The sequence below is a fragment of the Molossus molossus genome, unplaced genomic scaffold (assembly GCF_014108415.1).
Source record: "Molossus molossus isolate mMolMol1 unplaced genomic scaffold, mMolMol1.p scaffold_m16_p_17, whole genome shotgun sequence".
In the NCBI taxonomy this organism is placed as follows: Eukaryota; Metazoa; Chordata; class Mammalia; order Chiroptera; family Molossidae; genus Molossus; species Molossus molossus.
Window position 1 is genome coordinate 52,281,840 of NW_023425352.1, and position 13,773 is coordinate 52,295,612.

The 13,773-nt window shown below is 57.5% G+C and overlaps 1 protein-coding gene across 1 annotated transcript in view; it reads left to right on the top strand.

Annotated features, from left to right (window-relative positions):
- UNC5B (unc-5 netrin receptor B) overlaps window positions 1-13,773 on the top strand; it is an 81,221-nt gene that overhangs the window by 47,832 nt on the left and 19,616 nt on the right. The window lies entirely within an intron of this gene.

The following is a 13,773-nucleotide window of genomic DNA, read 5'->3' on the forward strand; positions in this document are numbered from 1 at the left end:
GGAACCCAGACATTAAACGAGGAAATATAAGTGAGTATATAACGAGAAAAGGTGACCAGGGCCCCATGTCGTCGGGAGGGGCATAGTCAGAGCCAGGCTCTCTGGGGAGGTGACCTTTAGGGTGAGACCTGAAGACAGAGGGATTCAGCCAGGTGAGGGAGGGAGGGGGTGGCAGGGCAGCACTCCAGGGGTCTCCCTGGAGGCCAAGAGAATGGGCGGCTCACAGGCTGGGGTCTTGCACTCCGAGGTGTCCTCGCCCTGGGTGGGGGTGTGGAGCACGGTGGGGCTCCTCCTGCACATGGCCGAGAGCTCTGAACCGGGGTCTGTAGACTTGCAGTCCAGGCCCAGCTCTGCCCGAGTGCTGTGTGACCTGAGGCCAGGCACACCCTCTCTGGGCCTTGGCTTCCCCATCTGTCTACAGGGAGGCCCCTTCAGACCATAAGCCCTCCCTCTCTGCCCCCACCCCTGAGGATCTGAGGAGACTGTGACCAGTAAGTCCTATTTAAATGCTACTTTTGGGGATGCCTAATTCTGTGAAGTGAGGGGCCAGGCAGCCTGGGTGGGGGTGGGGCTGACAGCTCCAGGCTGTCCCATCCCCTTCACTGAGTTAGTGGAAGCCACCCGGAAGCAGACACAAAGGGAATTGTCCTGAGCTGGAGTCAGCGCCCAGCCCCTAGCTGAGAACAATTGGGGAGGAAAACCATGGCCATTTGTCCAGCTCAGAGTGCGGCGGTGACGGTGGCTGGGAAAATGCCGAGTGCTTCTCAGCTAAAATTAGCCACCTACTAAACCTTTACATCAAGGGCAACCCGAAGCCTCTATTGTTTTGAACTTGGGATCCCAGGGGATGTGGAGGTGGGGGTTCTCAAGAGAAGCAAGTGACCTTTCCCTTGCTTCCCTGTCCCTCTCCCCGGGGCTGGACCAAGCCGGTCCTTGAGCCTCAAGGATGCCCAGTAAGAAGGAGCAGGCCAGGGGACAGAGGGACAGACAGGGAGGGCAGGGGTCTGGCTGCCCAAGGTCAGTGAGTGTGGGTGGCTGACACAGTCTCTGGTTCCCTATTGGAGACAGTCTGCCCTGCTCGGTGACACTGATTGCAGGCTGGGCTAAGCCTGGGGGTCTAGAAGGAAGGGCAGGAAACATGAGAAAGAAAATAACCCTCCATCCTTTCCAGAGGACGTGGCCAGAGTGGGCATCTCCCTTTGCTCGTGGCAGACAGTTTCGACCACTGGGGTCCCAGACCTGGCTAACCATCCTTCCTCTGCCGCCTGGTGACTTTGGGCAAGTTACTTATCTCTCTGAGGTACTTTAGATAACCAGTGGAGGTGGGTATTGATACCAACCTCCCAGGGTTGTTGGGAAAGATAATGTAGGTGCTGTAGATAGTAACAGTGGCAATAATAACAGTAATGTAGCTTATAGATAAGCCTTTTGATGAGCCAAGCAGTCCTCTAAGCAATATGTGTGTATGTGTTTAATCCTTCCTAGAAATACTATTTACCCCCATTTTTCAGATAAGGAAACTGAGGCTCAGAGAGGCTAAGTACTTTGCAAGACGCAGGTACGGGATGGCTGTCAGTATGAGCATCAGGTGTGACCGCACGCCAGGGCCCGGTCGGGCTGCGGTAGCCCGCATGCTGCCGGGGAATTCCTTCGTGCCCTGTGAGGGGTCCCCAGCTGAGTCCCAGGTGTTCTCGGGGAAAGGAAGCTGGCCCGTGTTAAGCTCTGTGTGTTCTATTTCACATTCTATTGGGAGGCAAGAGAGTGCAGAGCAGCGGACCAGCCAGAGCCCCTGGGAGCGGGTAAGAAATGCAGGTTCTCAGGCCCCGCCCAGGCCTGCACAGGGGAAACGCCGCACTGGCCTCGCCAGCCCCCCGGCTGTCTGGGCGTGCTCTGCGGTTTGAGAGCCACTGGCAGAGAGGTTGGGAAGGGTGGGCTGGGGTTAGGGAGACCTGGATTCGAGTGCTGCCAGCCCTGTTCTGTGTCCTTGAGCAATTCCCTCCACCTTTCTGTGCCTCGGTTTCCGGACCCGCGAACGAGATTATCGTGAGTACCGGCCTGAAGGTTGTCGGGGGTTCAGCTGAATGATGCGGTGCTCTGAGCAGCGCCTGGGCGCGGGTTCGCCTGCAGCCGGTCCTGGTTCCCGCAGACCTCGGGGACACCAAGCTGTCCTGGAGGGAAGGGTGGGCCTTTGTGGCCCAGAAAGCGTGTGCTTCCCAACCCGAGCTCAGCTCCCCATCCAGAGCAACCCGGCAGAACCAAAGGCCCAGGTAGAAAAAGTAGCCCCACTCTACCCCCAACCCTGCCCCCCGGGGCTGAGAGGGACGGCTCCCCACCTGGAAGTTCCTGTTCAGGAACCTTCGATATCAACCAGAGAGACACAGGACCTAGTGAGGCACTTCTCCTACCCTTTCTCGGGGAAGGAGCAGAGTTGTCTCCTGGGAAACCAGCGTCAAGAATTACAGGCTGGAGACTGTGATCCCCAGACCCTGGGTTCTTGGGGTCGGGGCCTTGCAATGTCCAGGAGTGTGTCCTGGCTCTTGTCCGCACCCCGAGTGTTTTTGATGGCTCTTTGAAGGCCACTGGGGAACTGTGTGCTCTTCTTCCATGCCTTCCTCCCCAAGGGGAGGTTCCTGGGGCCAGGCCGGGCCAGGCAGAGAGCACAGCTGACAGCCCCCCCAGCCTCTGGGAGCCCCAGGCTCCCCGTGAGAATTCTCCCCACTGTCCCTAGCTCGCAGGAGCCATCCCCATGCTTTAGTGTCATGTTACGCTCTCACGCCTATGGTCCCAGCTGTCTCTGTGAAGTGGGATGCTGTGCCCATCTTACAGATAAACAAGCCGAGGCCCAGGAGGCGGGGCAGCTGGCCTGAAGTCACCCAGTGAGCTGGTGGCCAGGACTATTCTGGTATTTTCCTTCCACGGAGCCATGCTTCCATCCTTTTTCTTTTCCGCTCTCAGGCTTCCTTATTTGCCTTGAGAAGTCCATGGAGAGGGTGACAAGTTGAGTGCCTGTCGTGTACCAGGCTCAGGGACACGGGCCAGCTCCCCGAAGTGACGGTGGCAGCGCTGGGCTTGACCCAAGTCCTGCACACTCCAGGGCGCTTGCTCATTTCCTGCCGCTTTCCAGAGTCTGTCCTCCCTCTGTGGGGCCCAGTTGCCTCCCTGGAGAAGAGCCCTCTCGTGCTGCGTGCGGCTATGCACCTGCCCTCGAACCCTTCCTCTGGCCCTAGCGCGGAGGCTGAGCCCTGAGCCAAGGAGGCCCTTTGATTACATCAGCAGGTGCAAACAAGCCGGCAGGGGCAGGGCCACCGTCCCCCGGGAATGGGGGTGGAGCTCCATTTGCCCCACTCAAGTCTGTTTCATTCCCTCCTTCCAGCTTGCATCAGCCTTTTGCAGCTTCGAGTGGGCCTGGGAGCCGCTGGGAGGCTGGGGCAGGGTGGGAGTGGGGAGTGGCTCCTGGGTGGCACCTGGAGCTGGTGGTCAGGATGTCAGGTAGTGCCCCTGGCAGCCCCGGGAGCAGTAATCGGCAGTAGCAAGTGCACAGGGCTTCCTGGCTGGCAAAATGCTTTCACACTCTGACCTTAATGTTCCCAACAGCCCTGGGGGTAAAGCAAGTAAAAGTGACTCCATTTCCCAGAAGGGAAGATAGAGGCCCAAAGGGACGTGGTTTACCCAGGTTCACCTCATGAGCCAATGATAACACAAGTGTGTTTCAGCCCAAGAAATACCAGGGGTTATAGAAGCCTCGCGATGAGACATCCCTGCAGCAATGGTGGCGTAGTCAAGCCTGCTTCCTGGAGGGGTGGGCTTCCTGGAGGGGAGGGCTGGCTCCTTGGCTGAAAGGGAGGGAGCCACCGTCAAGCTGCAGATTCACGTCTGCACTGATGGTGGGCCAGCAGACAGGAATCATCCGTGGCTGCAGGGCTAGGCTGGAGGCACACTGAGCACCAGTCAAGATGTCTAGATCCTTAACTCTGAACCTTCGCTGTGAGCTTCCCACTGGTAGGACTGAAGCTTGGTCATGACTCGCCAGGCCCTACCACAGGCTTGATCAAAGGGAAGCACTCAGGAAATGCTTGGTTGAAGAATGGGGGTGAGTCTCTGCCCAGTACCCTGCCACCCTCCAGGTGCACCTGAGCAGCCATCCCGGTGGCCATGGCCGCCTGTCGCCTCCCATCTCCACCGTCAGCAACTCAGCTACTCCCACAAGCTCAGGGCCAGGGTCTTCCCCACCGTGGGAGCCAGAGAGAGGCAAAGGCAGAGCACTGGGCTGAGGGTCAGGATGCCCCTATTTCAGTCCTACTTTGCTTCCGACCTGCTCTGTGACCTGAGGCCATTTACTTCCCATCCCTGCTTCCCAGGGTATTCCTGAGAGCCTGCGTCCACAGGGCGGGCTGCCTGGCCTTGTGGGGGAGGCAGAGCCAGAGAGCGAAGGACGGCTGGAGATGGACGGCCACCTTCTCCCCCTGCCCCCAAGGCCTGAACAGGGAGCCACGCGGATTCCCGGCCAAGAACATACAGGGAGAAGCCCATACACAGCTTCACCCACCCCCATTGCTGGGGGCTCTCAGGTCTCTCTGTCCCTTTTCCCACGACTCCCATCTCTGCCTCTGTTCACCTCTCCCCATGTGCCCCATGCCCCTTTCACAGACTGGCAAAGGTCTGTCTGGGGATTCCTTTTTTTCTCTCTCTACTGTGATTGTCTTTATGCCAACATGATGCCAAGATACAAGGGTGCTGCAGCCACTGACTGGCTGTTTGATCGTAAACAAGTTATTGCCCCTTTCTGGTCCCAGGGTTCTCCTCTGCAAGTGAAGGGTTGGGTTCAGGTCTCGGGGCTCCATTTCCCAGGGGCCGAGCTGCTTCCTGGTGCCTGCCGGATGGCCCACAGCCAGATGGGGCAGGGTCTGGCCAAGCATGGTCACCGTGCTGATGGCAGTGGGCAAGGATCATAGTTTTTCCACTTTGCAATGTGTTGGCAGTTGTCTTTGCTTTGCAAGGAGGGGTTGTCCAGCCCTAGAGCACGATGCTGGGAAGGCAGAGGAAAAGTGTGCCTCGGACATGTGTGACCCTGGATTTTCCAGGGCGGCGTGGGGACACCTCGCCTGGAAGGGCAGCAGGCCGTCACCACTGCCCTGTCAGGCAGCCCCTGGGCCAGAGGCTACACCCACGTGCATTTTGACATTTTCGGGAGATAGACAGGACACTGGGCATCTTTCTGCCCAGTGCCCAAACGTGCAGAGCCAACCTGATGCCATTGGCCAGTGGCTCCCCACACATGCTCGGCGTCCTTCGGCTCCGCCAGCGACCTGAGATGCTGCACCAGGGAGGTGCCCAGCTGGCCTGTGCCCATCTGGTGTGTGTGTGACTGTGCTGAGAGAGAGAGATGCCTGGTGCATTTTGTTTAAGTTTGAAAGTCCTCTGAAAACAGCCTTGGAAGAAAAACAGAACACTCACCTGTACATAGTGAAGCCCCTTTAAACAATAAAATATGGGTGCATCTAAAAAAGGCAGGGAAGACCGATGTCCAGGGTTAATTCTGGTAAACTGGGGATGGAAACGAGTGATTTTTGTTTTCATCCTTTTCCCTAAATTGTAATCATAAAGTATCTTTATTAGAAAGAAAAGGTGATTTTTTAAAATAAAATTCCCCCTTTTCCCTGGGAGTCTAGAACCCAGTTTCTCTTACTGGCTCTGATGCTCAGGTGCTGTGTGACCCGAGGCCAGGCCACACCCTCTCTGGTCTCCATCCTGGAGGACAGTGACTAGATGGTCTCTGAGGTTCCATCAATTGGTGGCTCCTACAGGATGGAGTTTCCAAAGGGACTGGCTCCTATGGCCCAGGTCAGCCCACACTGCCCACCCCCCCTAGCTGCTCACTCCCGCCCCCACCTGCCACCCCAGGTATTTCCAGAGAGGCTGGGTGGTACAGCTAAAGAAAGTCCTGTATTAGGCCCAGATAAACAAGCAACCAGTTATTTCCAGGCCCTCAAGGAGCTTGCCTTCCAGAGAGCAGACCTGTTCAGACACAGGCAGTAAACAATCAAATGCAGGAAGATGGTAATTTCTAAAAGATGAGCACTGTCAAAGTGAAGAAACAAACAAAACAATCCACAGGACGATGCAGACAGCACCAGGGAAGGTTAGGGTGATGAATATGCGCTGAGTGGTCAAGCAAGGCCTCACTGGGGAGATGGCAGGTGGCACTTGAGCTGAGATATCAATGACAGAAAGTCAGCCGCATAGGGACAGGGTTGAGGGGTCTGTTGCAAAAGGAGAGAACAGCAAAGGCCCTGAGGTTGGAATAAGAAGGCAGGTTCCGTTCAAGGGGCAGGAAACTCCTGGGTGGCTCGGTGCACAGTGGGTGATAAACACCTGAAGTCTGAGGGTTCAGGAGGTTAGGGCTTCACCCCAGATGCAAATGGGAACTGTTGGAGGGTGGGAAGCAGGGGAGCGATGTATTTATATTTTACAAGATCACCTGGGCCACTCTGAGGAGAGTGGCTATGAGGGAGCAGGAAGGGAAGTAGGGAGCACAGTGAGGAGGGCTCTGGGTGGAAGGACGTGAGCTCGGAGACTGTGGGGGTGGGGGATGGTCATGCAGTTTGGGGCATGTCTTGAAGGTTTACCTGGCAGCATCTGGACCGAATTTGGGGAGGGAGAAGAGGCCTCCTGAGGTAGGACCCAAGCACCTGGGTGATTGGTGGAGTCTGAAATGGCAACTCAGACCTGCCCCGTCCCAACCCTGGATGGAGGAAAGATGACCAAATAAAATAACAGGTCCCCCACAGGGGGCTGTCACTGTTATTGTCCTCAAGTGTCAATATAGGCTGCCCTTAGAAAAGAGCCACTGTCCCAGCCAGGGGACATGGTTGTGGATCGTGACCTTGGGTGGGGTATGGGTGGGTCTGCTGGTGTGAGTGTGTGTGTCTGAGTGGGATTTCGTGGGGGGCTGCACCAGGCTAGCAGTGGGCCCCTCCCAGCCTAGGATGGATCTATTTGTCCGGAGCATCTCAAACAAGTCCAGCACTTGTCAGGCCCACAGAGAGAGCAAGGCCAAGCTGAGACACCCCCCCCCCCCATTCCCCAGCAAGCTAATGAACTCTGAGAGACTCCATTTGCTCAGCTGCAAAATGGGCAGAAAAAAGCCGCTCCCCACCATCCCTTAGGGGCATTGTTGGCCAAAGGAGGCCTTGTGGTTTAGCTGGAAGAGTTTTGGGTATCTTGGTAGCTATGAACCTGAGCATGTCTTTTCACTTCCGTGGGCCTCAGTTTTCTCATCTGTGAAATGGAACACCTGCTTCATAGGATTGCTGTATTGTTGATGATGTTGTCACATTGTGTGCTGGGTAAATGTTATTATCTGGAGTACAAGAGGAGAGGGCCTTGAGCTCCTTGTTTGAGAGAGGAAGGGGAGCAGAATGAATGCTCCCTCTTACAGCCTGGGCCTCCAGGCACAGTGACACCTGAGGCCTGGGACTTGGAAGGGGAATCAGAAATCAGCCCTAGAGGGACCCAGGCCCAGGCTGAGGGAGCCTAGTGACCAGAGGAAGAGACTGAAGGGAGGGTCCTGGTCCGTGGATGTGGAGTACAGCCTCCTCAGCTACCACTGCGAGCCCAAGGGTAGACCCGTGACACAGTAACCAGTGTCCCTCCCTGCTTTGTAAGTAGCGAGGCCCCTTTAGAATGAGGCCTACGCTGGGGCCTCATCCCCAGCTCCCATCAGCTCCTTCGCTTGCCCCTGAGTCCAGAAGAGAGATTTCAGGGTGAGCTGGACGCCCCCTGCAGGATGCAGGCTCCTGCCCTACCTTGTCGTCCGAGCCACTTCCTGCACGGGAAGTGATGTCATGGGCGTGGGCAGGTCTGCAGAGGGTATGGGAAAAGGGCCGTTCAAGGGGCCTCCTTTGTTAGGAATAACTCAGCCTCCCCCAAGCCCGCCAGCCCCCATTTGTCATCAGTAACGGCCATTGTAACCACCTCCGAGGGGGGCCCCGGCCTGAACCCCACAGCCGCCAGGAGCCAGGGCCAGATGGAAGAAGGGCTTTGTGTCCAGGGAGGAGTCCTTCCATGTGGAGTTTGTGTGTTTTTAAAACATAATAATAAATGGGCTCCCACCCCCCCACTTTCCCCGCTCCCCACTGAGCACATCAGCCTCCGAGTGAATGGAAGAGATTTTCCATGCGGTGGGAGGTCAAGTCTGGCGAGAGTTAGCCGGTGTCCAGGGGCTAGAGAAAGACTGGCTGCCGATGATAAATGTGCCCAGCGTGGGGCGCTTCTCTCCCTCACCTCCCGGCTGCCCCCTCTCTCCCTCCCAGTCCTCAGCGTGGGCCCCGCCTCATGCCAGCCAGCCCTGGAGACACGGCCGCTCGGCTGCAGATGCCTGCTCCCCAGTGCCGAGCCTGGTCACCCACCTGGGACAAACACCGGGGGGCAGGGGTGTCAGGACCCTCCCTACCAAACCCCTGACCGGAGGTGGACCCGGCCGAGACAGATGGGAGTGTTTCCTCCCAGGCCTGGGAAGGACAGAGCCCAAGCCTCTACCCACGGCCCTGCCGGGGCCCTGCCATCTCCGCTCCTCAGCCCCGAACCAGAAACTGGGCACTGGTCCAACTTGGCTGTTAATTTGCTGTGTAATGTCACGTTAGTTACTTCCCCTCTCTGGGCTTGTAGAATGGAGGGCTCCGGGTGCCTATGGGCCGCGGAACCTGCCAGTTAGGGGTTTCAGGGTTTCCCACACAGAGAAGGCCCCCTGCCTGGTGCCGCCCCCTGCTGCCCGGGACCACCCAGTCAGCAGAGCACAGTTACAACTGTTTTCTCACCTGACCTTCCCAACACCTCAAAGTTTGCAGGGCAGCACCTGTTATCCTCCTTTTCCTGGAGGGGGAACTAAGGCCCTGAGAAGTAAAACGACCCTCCCAAGGTCTCAGTGGCGGAATGAGGATGTAAGCCAGGTCTGGTGGCTCTCTGGCGTCCCCTAGCAGCTGGGACAGTCTCCCGTTCCGGGATGTCTGCTCGCTGTGGTTTTAGCCTCTCCCTCCTCTTGAGAAGCTCTGGGAAGTACTTTACCTTTGTCCTGAAGCCACTTTTTCCACCTCCAAGGCCCTGGCTCCTGCTCCTTCTGGTGGCTTAGATTCTAGCACTTCATACACAGCCTGGGCCTCAACTTCCTCCCATCAGGGCCTCTCACCTGCCAGGCGGCAGCCTGCATCTACACTGGGCACTGCCGAGGCCCAGCCCCTGGGAAGGAGCGTGCCTGGCATGAGCCCCGCTGCCAGTGGAGGCCGGGCCCAGGCTCCCCGCTCCGTCCTGTAGGCTCCACTGCCCTTCCTGGGAACAGGTGCCCTGTCCTGGACCCCGTGGGGACGCCGAAGGGTGTGGTGTGCTCCCTCCTCTAGGAGCAGCTAAGCAGGGAGGGGCCTGCCTTACTACCCCACCCCTCTCACCCCCTCCACAAATTGAACTTGTCCATGAAGAAGCCAGGTTGCTGGTGAGAAGATGCAAAAGTGTCTCGTGAATATTCAAAGGGAAGACGAGAAGGCCAGGGAGGGAGGGCGGGCTGGGCCTCCGGAGACTGGGAAGCTGTCATGGGGAGAGGAGTGCACCGTTGCGTGTCACCGCGGAGGTGAAGTCGAGCCAAGGCTGCAGCTTCAGACAGCGAGTCCAGCTGAAAGTGAGGAGGCTGTTCCGTTGGCTCTGTCCAAAGGCAGACCTGGCCGAGAAGGGCAGCGGGGAGCCCCCGTCCCAGGAGGTGTGGCGTCAAGGCTGGATAAGGAGCTGATGGGGGGTGTTGTACCATTTGGCTCTTGAAGTCACCTCTGTCCCTGTGAATCTGTGCCGCCAAGGGACGAGCTGACAAGAGACCTCATAGGCAGGTATAGGTGGAGGAGCGAGGGTTTTGCATGGTGCCCAGAGGAGGTCCCACCCAGAGGTGCTGGTGGTCCTTTTGATCTGAGGCCTGAGGTGGGTGGGCCGGGGCATGGAGAGAGCCCAGCAGCCCGTGGGTCCTCCTCCTCCCTCCCCGGGCTCTCCCCACACTGTGTCTTAGGACCACAGGATGTGCTGGTCTCTGAGCCATGAATAAAAAGGGCAAGAAAGGTGGGCCCGCTGTAAGCAGATTAACTTCCTGAAGAACACATGTACACAGCGGGACAGCATCGGACATCCACAGAGTCCCCATAAGGAATCTTCAGCTCTCAGAGTGTTAGAACTTGGGAGATTGACTCACCAACTTCCCGGGTGTTTTAGAGATGGGGTCTCCGGGGCCTGAGGGCAGTGCCAGCCCAGCCGCGGTGCCACCGCAGGGCTCCCGACTCAGCGTGTGTGAACTGTGATACGTCTGTGCGGGGACTCGTGCTCTCGCGCCTGTGTCTTGGGGTCGTTGGGGCATTTGTTTTGCGGCTTTAAAGACAGGTTGCAGTTTTGCAACCATGGGTTCAAATGAGTTCCACTGTTTGAAAGACACACTTCATGTGGGATGTTTTTCTGCCAGCAGGGAGGTCCCCTTCCAGGGGTGCCTTTCTCAGGTGTCCATGCCCTCTGGAAGGAAAGCGGTGGGGGGTGCTGTGGTGGAGCCAGGAGATGGCTGACCGAGAGCCCGGCTTCCTCGCACTGACCAGGCGACTCAGGCGACCCCCGTGGCGCTCCATGTCTCCCGTGAAATGGGAAGATAATCCCCGTCTTGAGAGTTGGGAGAAGTAACTTAGCTGAAATATTTGAAGCACCTGGCACAGAGTAGACCTAATGCCCGTTCCCAGGTCAGAAGTTAGATCCACGTGTCACCTGTTTGCTCTGCCTCAGTGTGCTGTCCAGTGTGCTGCTTGCTGGCGGTCTGGACCTGTGCCAGCCACGTCAGCTCTCTGGCCCACAGCTTTCTCATCTGTAGCGTGAGGATAATAGTAGCTAATGCACGGGGCTGTGGCCCCACTGTGTGCCAGGGCACCCCGGGTGCCACAGCGCGTCCACGGCGTGCTGTGAGATCATTTCAGTCTTCAAGGAGCACAGTCGTGCTGGACAGCTGCCAGCCGCAGCAACAACCACCAGCTCAAGGTAGCTTCTGGCGTCAGCGTTACGTCACACCTCTTTCCGTCGGGTGGCATCATGTCTGCGGAGCTGGGGTTTGGGCACCCGGGAGTACCCGAGACAAACAGCGTGGCAGCATCCCCTCCGATTCCGAGATCTGAGCACGTGGGCGGTGCCCAGGAGGCGTCCCTATCCCCATTAGTAAGTCACTGCAGCTGATTAGGAAGGGAATACAAATCCTTTTTCTTTCCATTTATGGGTATTATTTTTTTTTAAATGGCTACTGAGGTGTTAGGATGTACACACACACACACACACACACACACACAGACACTGTTTGGATCTAGCTACTTAATACACAGAACCGCTAGAAATTTCTTTTGGCCTTGCAGTAAAAATTACCCAGAAAAAATTACTGGGTAAAAGTAACCAAGACACTAAAGACCAAAAAAGGCTTGGGAACCTCGGCCCAGGGTTGGTGTGGGCTCAGGGAGTTTATATGACACACTTTCTGACAGCATCTGGCAGAGTAAGCACCCAGGGACCCCGGGACTCCATTTTTCTTTCCCTCTCAAGCTGGCTCCCACATATCAGGCTCAGGTGGCCCTCATTCAGGACCCCTGGGGAGCCTCCCTCAGCCACTAGAGCTGAGCCAGGGCCAAGGAGGAGGGGAAGCACCCAGCGGTTAGAGCAGGGGCCCAGCTCGGCTGCCACAGGCCCTGGCAGCCCCCTTTTATTTAATCTGCATTCACTGAGTACCTACGGCCTGCCAGCCCGCCTGCCTGTAGTCTGCCGGGCCCCTCTCGGGAGGGGTCTCAGGTGGGCCTGGTTCTTCCTTGTCTCCTGGCAGCATTTGCCTCCAGGACGCCTGGGGGGTGGGGACGTTGGCAAGGGGGCAGTAGTTACACGGAGAGCCACCGGCACTACCATGAAGGAGAGGCATTGATGAGGACACCCAACCATATTCCTGCCAAGGCCAGAGAGGAATCTTTGAGCCAGGGAGAGAGGCGGGGCGGGCGGGGCGGGCGGGGCTGCTGCACTAATGGATGTCTGATGTTGACTCTCCTCGGTCGCGTCTGAGCCTGCTATATAAATAAGCCGCATTAGGGTTATAAAGCTGTCATAAATACAGCCCACGGTGCCGCAGAGAGCCAGGGAAGCCATCCCCTGGGGGCCACGCGGTTAGAAGGTAGGGTGAGCATACAGCTGCACCCACGGGCTTCCACACATCTCTCGTGGTCCAGTCCCCCCACTTCACACATGAGGTGCCTGAGGCCAGTAAGGGCTGGTTCCTACCCTGGGGTGTCGGAGTCTGAAGCCTGAGCCCTACCTTACACCCCTCGGGCCAGAGACTGAACAGGAGGCTGGTGGTGGGAGGTGGGCATGGAGTCTGGCAGGTCTTCTGCTGCCCACATGCTCTCTCGACTCCAACCTGCTCTACCTAGAGCTGCCCAGTCTGGCAGAAAGGCCACAGCGTCCAGCTCCCTGGGCCCTGTGTCATCTCACCACCAATGGCCCGAGCTCCCAGGCCCTGGACACTACCCATTCACCTAGAGAAGGCATCTCCCTTCCTGGCAGAGGAAAGTGGGTGTTGGAGCCCTGGCCCAGCCTCAGGAGCCCTCGCTGCTACTCCCAGTTTAGTTGCCCACTAGCCAGCTGGCCTTGGGTCAGTCACTTGCCTCATTTGGATGATCTTCAGTTTCCTCGCTTTGAAACAGGAAGGATGCTGTTAGCCTCACCGGACCGGTGGTGAGAGAGCCCCCACAGCTGAGAGCCCCCACAGCTGAGAGTCCTGGCCAATATCAGAGTCTATTAGGATTCTCAGGGGACCCCCACAGCGCATGGAGCTACTCCAGTGACAGGCAGTGGGGTCCTGGGCAACATTCCAAACACTGAAGTCTGTTTCTTGGGTTCAGACCTTGGCTCTGCCTCTTGCTAGCTGTGTGCCCTTGGGTAAGTTGCTTAACCTCTCTGGCCTCAGTTTTCCCATCTATAACTGGGGACTGATATAACACCTTACAAGGTGGTGGCAGGAACTAAGCATGTTTTCAGTAAAGTATTGAAAGCATAGCACCTAATGAAATAGCATCAGCTGCTATTTGAATACAGTGACTTGCACCTACCGAGTGCTCAGCCCCTCCTAGGATCACCTCACATGACCCTGCCCTCTCAGAGACACGGAACTGGTTGGAGCTCAGGGCTCTCCCTGGGTCACCCAGAACATACTGGATGGAGCTGAAGTCACACCCCTTCTTGCTGGCTTTTCCTTCTCTCCCCCAGGGGTCTCTCTCTCTCTCTCTCTCTCTCTCACACACACACACACCCCCCAGCCTGGAGCCCGCCACAGCCCGTGCATTTTCTCAGAGACCCCGAGGCACCCAGCCTTAGCAGGAGCTGCTGGTACACAGACAGCGTGGTTTGGGCCAGTGCGTGATCCCAGACACTTCTTGGGCCTCCAGGACCCCAGCCCCAGTTGAGGCCCTGGAGCGCTGGGACAGGGACAGGGCCATAGCTGGCTGGTGAGGGCAGGGAAGACATGGGCACCCCTGCAGCTTAATTTGTTGCTTCCTCTGGAGCAGTTAGCAGAGGAGGGCACACCCCCACTGCTGGTCAATTTTCCGAAGTGGATTGTGAACCAATGGCCTGGCCCGGCATGGTCCCCCCCATCCTGGCACTGGGGTGGCTGGCTGCTCTCCTTTCCTGTTTGTCTCACCTCCTGAGGTGCTGTTCTTTCCAGGGAAGTGGGAGCCAGCGTTT